At 29.3% G+C, this 8,854-nt stretch overlaps 1 long non-coding RNA gene across 1 annotated transcript; it reads left to right on the top strand.

Moving 5' to 3' along the window:
- The first annotated feature begins 700 nt into the window (after positions 1-700).
- On the top strand, positions 701-2,669 carry LOC139426957 (uncharacterized). Its single transcript, XR_011638097.1, has 2 exons — positions 701-1,080; positions 2,409-2,669. It is a non-coding gene; the product is annotated as an uncharacterized lncRNA (long non-coding RNA).
- Positions 2,670-8,854: the final 6,185 nt, after the last annotated feature.

Here is an 8,854-nt window from a genome sequence, read left to right as displayed (position 1 = left end):
AGAAAATAGAGCAAAGCCAGCAATGAAAATGACCATAGAACTTTGGCTGCTACTCTAAAAGTATGTAAGGCAAATTTACAAGAGAAAGGGCTAGACTAGCAATTGAAACTACTAAAAGTGACGGAAAAGAAATATCTTATGAACCTGGCATTGATGTATGATAGTATGCTGAAAGTTTCTATGTATTTATAAGGATTATTGATTAAAAATTTTTACCCAATAATCAAACAAACTCAAATGCAATTTACTCGAAACTATATGTCTCGTTCTTGCTGCATCTCTAACTAATGCAATTTTCAATAGATTTACTTAAAACTTAGACACAATGTTCCCAATAAATATAGTTTTCTTTGAAGGTAGAGAGTTTTTAATCGGGATGACTGGAATCGATTAATCCACGAAAATATAATTTATTTTATTTCATTTTTACATCCCATAACACTGTCATTTTGTGAAAAAAGTTGTTTTTTTCATTCTATGTGCAATTAAAACTACATTCAAGCTGTTTAGAAAAAATGGAATCAGAGTGAAATATTTTTTCTATATTTATGAGCAGAGAAAGTTATAGATAACTAATAATTAAGTTATAGACATTGTAGTGTAGTATCTCTCACTTTTTAAGAGTTTTATTTGTAAAATTGTAAAATGAAGATTTAAATGTATGCAATAAGATGGGAAAATGTATTGTTTATCGCAATAAGCGAAAAATTCATTAAAATTTCCTTCTTTTTTACTGGCTTATTTTGTGTTGTTTCCCCTTAATGAAGATGTCTGGTATACCGAACGTCATGTCAAAAGGGGATACATTGACGATTTGAAAAGTTGTGGTACATGAGTAGTTTTGATTACAATTATTATTTCTCATAAACGAGGATATAATACAAGTAATATAATACAATAAAATACTGATGCAGAGCAAGGAGTCCCAAAATAGTAAGTGCGCCAAAAATATCGATAAAATGAGCCAAAGGGTGAGTTTGGCGAAGTTTCCTCTTGCTGTAGGGGTTGCAACCTTTTAGGAGTTAGTTGAAGCGTTGCCTAGCAGTTGCAAGGTGAAGAAGGTTTAGATATGACGCCCTGGTGAGTGATCTTAGTTTCACTTAGTTCACATGTTTAGTTTCAGTTATTGTGTTACTTAATATTATGGAATCAAATTGTAATCAAGATAATTTAAATCATTAAAATTTCAAATTAATTTTATTATGTGTAATAGATTTTTAACTCTAATTAACATGATACATACTAAAGTAGTATCAATAGTTGTATCAATACTTTATAAGGAATACATAATTTGAGGGTACCCTTAGGGTTAATGCAGTATTTAATTTTTATTTTGTTCGAAACATAGGAATTTGTTTTCGGCTTTTTTCGTACAAATAATGCAAAATCAGCTTTCCTTTAAAAATTAATGATGTTAATTTTATTCAATAGATGCTTCACCACTGTGACTTATACAATTGTTCGTTACGTAATTGGTAACCGTAACATAAAACTGCTCAAATTAAAAATGCTATTTTGTAATCTCCTTCCTAGTTTAATCCTCATGTTGTTTAGCATATTTGATATTTGCCTAAATTGTTTTTACATTGAATTTAATTGTTGCTTTTAATACCAACATACAATTTTTACAATGAAAAATAAAACAAATTTTTAAAGTATTCAGATTGAATTCTTTTGCTTGTCTAAGTTTCCATATTTTCTTTCCTTTACATTTATTCAGAAAATTCAAAACTTCTGACTGAGAGGTAGGTCAACATTGACACTGAACAGTGAATTCTATCTCTTGAGTATGAACTGGAGGAGAAATATTCGATTGCCAGAATCTCCAAGTTTTGCGGAAGCATTTTCAATATGAGGAAGTATTGAAGAAATATCCAAGGAAAACGAAGTACGTGCAAAGAAAGAAATATTCCTGAAAATTCTGCCACACGAAAATAGAAACTGGATTTTTTGGATAAGATTTTATACTCAATGAATCTTTGTAGTGACTCAGCATGTTTCATTTTTCTATTTGCATTCATTGCATTTTGTTCTCTCTGCCGTAAAACTGAGCTTGATTTTGATAGAAATTTCTTCGAATATCTGAGAAAGAAAGAAATTCTAGAAAAAAACATGTTCAATTTTATTTGAAATCGCATATAACGATACATTCGAAATCTCCAATATCATTATGTTTGGAATTCTACTGGTCGCTATATTTGGGTTGACATATAAAGTTAATATTCAGTAACATAAATATCGTTATATTCGGAAACTATTATATTCCATATCCAAAACTCTAAGTCGAAAGGGAAATTATAGCCCAACTTTTAAGTATTGTTACGTTAACTTAACATTCTAATTTGGTTATTACTTTATTTTGGTGTATATGTTTATTTCATTTACGCTTATTTTTCATATATTTTTAGGCTTTCATACCAGTTTCCAAGACGGTAAGCAGATGTTACCGCCAAGCTCGAACAAATTTGGATTTGCTATCCTTCCCAAACTGCTTCCTATACAAAAATGATCGAGTTTTGGAGGTTAAATATGTTGAAAATGACTGAAAGAGTTTTTTTTTTTGTTTTTTTTTTCACACACTGTTTGTCCTGTAGCACTGAGTTGTTTTTAAAGAATCTTATTATTTCAAAACTGATAATTTTAAACCATTAAAAGGTTTCTTTCTAGCATTTTTTTGTTTCTAATATTTAAAACAATTCCTTTGGTAAGTATGAGGACAATCGATTTTGAGAATTTCAAAGTAGCTTACTTGATTGATCAAGCTTGTGAAAGTATTTTAGACAGAAAAAGTATCAACGATTTGATCCTCAACTTGTCAAAAATATCAAATCAAAAACTTAATAAAATTTATATCTTTGATATTTAGACACAATACTGTATCTGATAGATATTTGAAATCATCAGCAAACAAGTCCATATTTGATAATTTGAAATAAAAAATACGTTTCGAACTTTTAAATCAGTACGAAAATGTATATTCAGAAACCGCTAACAATTACGAAACACACAAACCAATGATTTGTGCGTTGATTGATATATAGAATTTAGTTGTGATAATCACCTATATATATTTATCCATATAACCAATTCAACTCTGAAAAAGCAGATCTGATAAAGAAAAACAGTATTTTTAAGGTTTATACTATGTAACTAGCATATACAAAACTATCTCTAATAATTCGGGATACAAAGATAGGTCTACTAAAATTTAAGCCATTTTTACTACTGAGTAAAAAATTCTTCGTCTATGATGCTTGCAATCAAATTATTTTTAGTCTTGTGGATTAACTATTCAGCTTCAAAAAACAAAGTTTCTTTTCTATGACGCTAATTGCTAACTTGCATCAAATGCTTCTATTACTACAAAATTTAAAAATTTTATTACAAATCATTTACTTTCCTCGCCTCAAAGTTATTATCAGTCTAAAGTGAAAAGCAACGTAAATGAATCAGAAGTCAATTACAGAAATAGACATACTATTGCTTCGCCTCTCAGTGACTTGACACCAAATGAGATTAAAAAAATAAAGAAATGAACGCGTTTCAAGTACACGTTTATTATTTATTACTACCGTGTATGTAAAACTATTATTATTACATTTTTTTTCATAATTCTTATCACATGATGTCACATAATTTTACAGTTATTTTCACATGATATCATACATTTTCACAATTTTTATCACATGATGTCACATAATTTTATAATTATTATCGCATAATATCACACATTTTCATAATTTTTATCATATGATGTCACATAATTGTACAGCTATTATCACATGATATCACATATTTTCATAATTATTATCACATAATATTTCGTTCTACTTAGTCATTAAAAGTACTATTCATTGCATAAGTAGCAATCATTCACTTAAAAAATATACAAATAAGAAATAACAGTCGGCATGTTTTAAGCAATTCATAAAATAAGCACTCATTTTCAAGACTTGCCAGTAGTGAATATGAAGAAACAAAAAAGATTTAAAATAAAAACAGGTGAGAATACATTTTCCCTGGTTTGCCTTTCGGCTTCCATGGATTTTTTTTTTCGTTCTGATTTTCATCTTTTTTTCTCTCTCTCGACTTCTGTGTTTGTTTCTAGTTTTGTTTCTCCCTTTAATTTTTCCATTTTTCTTTCAAAACTGTATGTTTTTTTTTTATTCAAATCATTTTTGTTTCTTTACATTCACTACTGACAAGTCTTGAAAATGGGGGCCTATTTTTAAATTGCATGAAATAAGTCGACTGTTATTTCATATCTGTATATTTTTGGAGAGAATAAAGTTCGTTTTCAATCGGATAATAAGTAACACTTCTTCAATAAGTAACAATAATCTGCAAAAATGTCGAAAACAATGATAAACAATGTCAATATTTACCCTTCTTTAAGTCTTGAAGAATGAAAATGTCTTCTTCTTATAATAAAATTAATGCTTTTTCTTTTCTTCAGATTTTTAAAAACATTATTCTTAAGATCATAGATACCTTTAAACATCGACGGCATCACCTCATATTCAATTAATCCTTATTAAATCTTCCAAACAGCTCGAAAGATTTGGCGAAGCAAGGGAAAAGACAAGTTTTTCTTTAGAAAGGATTTCCACACTATTTCTTACTTTCCGGGGTCAACTTAATGCAATTTGTGTGGGTTAATGCAATTATAGAAGAAATGGGAACTCGCCAAATATATAAAGATTTTGGGAGAAACATTAGTTAAGATTGATTACTTCTTGCTAGTTTGGTTTCTACTTGAATTTTTCCGTCCCTCTCGAATTAAATGTGACATAATTAGAAAATATATTTTAAAATAATTTTTTAAAAAAAATATGTTTGTGATAACCATTTACTTTTTTCATGTTAGAAAGAATTCGAATCAGAAAGAGTTAAGTATTAACTATAATGGATACTTACTATAATAAATAAATAGAGATGATTTTGTTATGATTCACATGTAGTAAGAAAATATTTTATTCAACCAAAACACCATCAACGAAAGACTTCACGAATTCAGTAAATTATTTTTTATTTATTTCAGGAAAAAAGTTTGCAAGGATGCATATTTATTAAATCTATTTCAAAAATGAAAGTATAAAAATTGTGCACATTGATAGCTGCAAGTACGAAGTAAGGTAAAAACAGGTGCGTTGTTAAAATCTGCTGATTCACTATTAAAAAATGCTGCATTAATTTAATAATTTATGTTAATTAATAATAATTACTTATAACAAATATTTACTGCATTCCATAAGTTTTCCGTTTCTTACGACAATTTAACTAGTTTTTATGTTTTAATATTTTCTACCTCATTGATGATACAACCGGATTTGATAATGTTTTTTTTCTTTTCTATCGACTCCTGGTAAGCATACAATTCATTAATTTTTGAGGGAAATTTGAAAAAAATATATTGAATTTGGCAAACTATGAAATATAGCATAGTGCGCAAAACAAAGAAGGGATATTTTAAGTAAAAATTGTTCTAGTCGATGAATTCTAGTTTGTTAAGAGGCAGTCTCATTGGTGCAAAAAACTAACAGTAAATATGCTAAGTAATTTGTACAGACAATTAATTAATCAGACATAAAAGCGGAATTAATTAAACACTTTTTTTCAATGATTTTGGTGTCTAGACGCTCAAAATATGAAACGTAGCCTCAAGAAACAATTATAAATATTCAGCACCGTAACCTTATAATTTTAAACCCAACTCAGAAACCAAGTGAACTCTTGGATCAAACAATGCGACAAATTAGCCTTCGTGAAGGACTTTTCCATGGAACTAACACTCAGGTGTGTTACATGGAGAGGAAAACTGTGAAAACCTCCCATTGATAGCCAAGGGGATTATAATCCAAGATCCGTCTAACACTGAGGATATTTTACATCATCACTATGGTAGGTGCATCATACTTCCATTCATTCATCCACAGATCGTAATTTTGACCTGAACCAGAGAACGATCATTTTCCTATTCAGTACCCCTTAAAGTAAGATTTGTCATGGGAACTTGAAGGACTTTGTGACTTGACAGATTTAATGTGCACTAGTCACCATTTATTACACAGGGAATCTTCGACCAGTGTGTATCAAACTCACGACCTCTTGGACACGGCCCTACAAAACAGGCTATCCCGGCATGCACTGATTTGTAAACTGTTTTTGTCAAGACAACGAAAGTAAGCTTGGATCCTGTAATCTTTATTTCTCTTTCTTGAGCATATGAACACTTTAAGCAAGCGGCAAACGTTTGAACTAAACCTAATTCATCCAAAGATAAGTCTGTTAAAAACAATGCATATTTTTATATTAATTTATAATATTTTTGTTATTTAATCTACTAATAGTTGAGAAAGTTTTAATTATAAGGTATACAACTTTTTAATCATTTCAATCAAGGTAATTTTAAACGAAAAAAAATTACCAAATTATTCTTGAGAGTTTAAAAGCACCGTGTGCTTGAGATGACAAAATACAAAAAATTTTAAATTATACATATTTCCAACCGCTGGTCTGTCCTATTGAGACCTGTCCAAATTGCGGTTAACCACATATTTTGATGGTTAATGCTTGAAATCTGTGGCAGAAATTTATGTTTTTTCTCAAAAATTCGTTTTTGTGTCTGATTTCATAACTTTAATTGCCGTCTGTTTAATCTAATTAGCAACTTTCAGGTTTTACCCTCGATCCATTAAAATTAAATCTTGAGGAATTAAAATCTGACTATTAAATCAAAAGTTACTGATTTTTTTTCTTTTTTGTAATTTTGCTCAGTGTATATTTCAAATTCTTATGATAAAAAGGCTGTTGTTCTTTAATCCAATGTAAGCAATAAAAAATTTATAAATGAAGAATAATGTCGTTTAATAGTAATTTTGCATACCAAAAACCCAATTCTCTTTTTACGACGTTGTAAATTTATACGAGGTTCCTCTATGGAACTAAACTATGGTACTTTAAATTGGCCTTTATTTTACGATATTAAAACAATCAAACTCCTGAGAATCAAATAAAATAAAGTAAGATAATAAAACTGTTTGCCCATTTATCTGTTGTATTCTTAAGACCCCAAAACCATTTTATTTTTCACGGAAAAGTGCAAAACGTTATTTTAAGCAAATAAACTTATTATTTTTTACAACAGTTTCATTAAAGAAACTTAAAAATCATAATTTAATTTCTTAAGATGCAATTATAGATTTAAAAAAAAACAGCTAACCTATTACCTGATTAAAAAAATTTCGCTTCCAAAAGCATTCATTCAAAAATACATAACTAGGAAATAACAGTCAATATGTTTCAATCGCTCAAAAACAGGCGCCCATTTTGAAGGTTTTCTAAACGTGAATGAGAGGAAACAAAAGTGATTTGAAATATAAAACAAAAAGTAGCCAACACGAGAAATTAAAAAAATAAAGGTGAGAGAAAAAACTATGAAAACCGCAGCTGTCAAAAGAAGAAAAAATTAAAAGCCAAAAAAGAAAAACCACAGTAGCTGTGAGGGACAAATCAAGGTAAAATGCATTTCCCCTCGCCATGGAGAGGTGGGGGAGGACTAATGGCGTTAAAAAAGGAATCAGTATTCATATGAAGAAGTTTCGGGGCATCAAAATGTGCTGAATTGAAGGGAGTGGGAATAATTTTGGTATCGTTGAAATTTAATTTATGGCCAAGATTTCAACAATGTTCGGCAATTGATGATATCTCGTATTCTTGATAACAGACATTTATAGTGTTCCGTAAATCAAAATTTCAAAGTGCGTAATCTCTTACAAAATACAAAAAAAAATCATGTTTTATTTATAATTGCAATCTATAATAGAATTCAGAAATGGTTCATATTATAGAGATCATATTATTAAGTTGTTAACATTTTATTACAGTTTAAAGAAAAATTTAAAACACTCAACAAAGGTCTGACAACGATAATGATTTATGGAAATTGTTTCAGCGTTTCAAACGTAGTGGAAATTATACTTTGAAATTTTATCAAATATATCTGTTTGAATATTTAGAAATTGGTAAAACTACATTCAGCTCTGTTTAAACTGCATGAAACCATAACAGAATACATCCGCATCTATTTAAATATATATTATAATTTGTATTCTTAAACCTGCCATTAAGTCACTGATTTTGTTTTTTTAAGGAACATATACCATGAAGCAAAAACCAACCCACATGTTGAGTAAAATATTCTTATGCATTATTCTATTATTCAAGCTCATGGATATTTCTCAAAAGCATTAGAATGTCATTTTTTATCCATTAGCATAATGCATGTAAGGAAAACATACCGGCGGATGACTCATAAAAATAGTTTTCTTTGTGCGGCAAAAGTTAGAAATAAAATCACATTTTATTTGTATTTCACTTATATATTTGAAATTATCTTTATCTAATAAATTTATCGTAAAATGTATCCTTTTTTATGCTTGCCAACTTTTAAATTTTTAAATGTTGTAGAAATACTGTGTTCTTAACGAGAAAATACAAAGCTCTTTCTGTATCAAGGATATATATATATATAGAGAGAGAGACTTATCTTTGGATGAATGAGGTTTAGTTCAAACGTTTGCCGCTTGCTTAAAGTGTTCATATACTCAAGAAAGGGAAATAAAGATTAAAGGATCCAAGCTTACTTTCGTTGTCTTGACAAGAACAATTTACAAATCAGTGCATGCCGAGATAGCCTGTTTTGGAGGGCCGTGGGCCATGTCCAAGAGGTCGTGAGTTTGATACACACAGGTCGAAGACTCCCCGTGTAATAAATGGTGACTAGTGCACATTAAATCTGTTGAGTCACAAAGTCCTCCATGTTCCCATGATAAATCTTACTTTAAGGGGTACT

The sequence above is a fragment of the Parasteatoda tepidariorum genome, chromosome 1 (assembly GCF_043381705.1).
Source record: "Parasteatoda tepidariorum isolate YZ-2023 chromosome 1, CAS_Ptep_4.0, whole genome shotgun sequence".
Classification (NCBI taxonomy): domain Eukaryota; kingdom Metazoa; phylum Arthropoda; class Arachnida; order Araneae; family Theridiidae; genus Parasteatoda; species Parasteatoda tepidariorum.
The sequence above is the reverse complement of the archived record's forward strand: the minus strand, read 5'-3'. Positions and strand labels throughout refer to the sequence as shown.